This window comes from Penaeus monodon, chromosome 15, assembly GCF_015228065.2.
Source record: "Penaeus monodon isolate SGIC_2016 chromosome 15, NSTDA_Pmon_1, whole genome shotgun sequence".
Taxonomy (NCBI): domain Eukaryota; kingdom Metazoa; phylum Arthropoda; class Malacostraca; order Decapoda; family Penaeidae; genus Penaeus; species Penaeus monodon.
Genome location: NC_051400.1, coordinates 43843931 through 43844295, shown reverse-complemented (window position 1 = coordinate 43844295; position 365 = coordinate 43843931).

Here is a 365-nt window from a genome sequence, read left to right as displayed (position 1 = left end):
TGTATTCCCACATTCCCTCATACTTCTCCTATCATTTCCTTTTCTCTTAACAGAGAAATTCTACGCCTCCTCCTTCTGTACTTGGAAATCTTACCGAGCGGAACGTAGATACACTTGGAGCTCAACCATAGCCACCTGTTAATGAGTGAGTCTTCACATTCCTCTCTGTCACCTGTCAATGAATTAATTAACGCACATCAACATTTGTAATGTTAATGCTGCGTGGTATGCTAATAAGTGGCTATGTGGCTATGATCAACCAATAAATGAAATTGAAATTTAATTCAGCAAAATCAATCATTAGGGCAGTCTGATCGATAGCAAGGAAAAAAATAAGGAAAAAATGAATTCACAAGAAAGAAAGT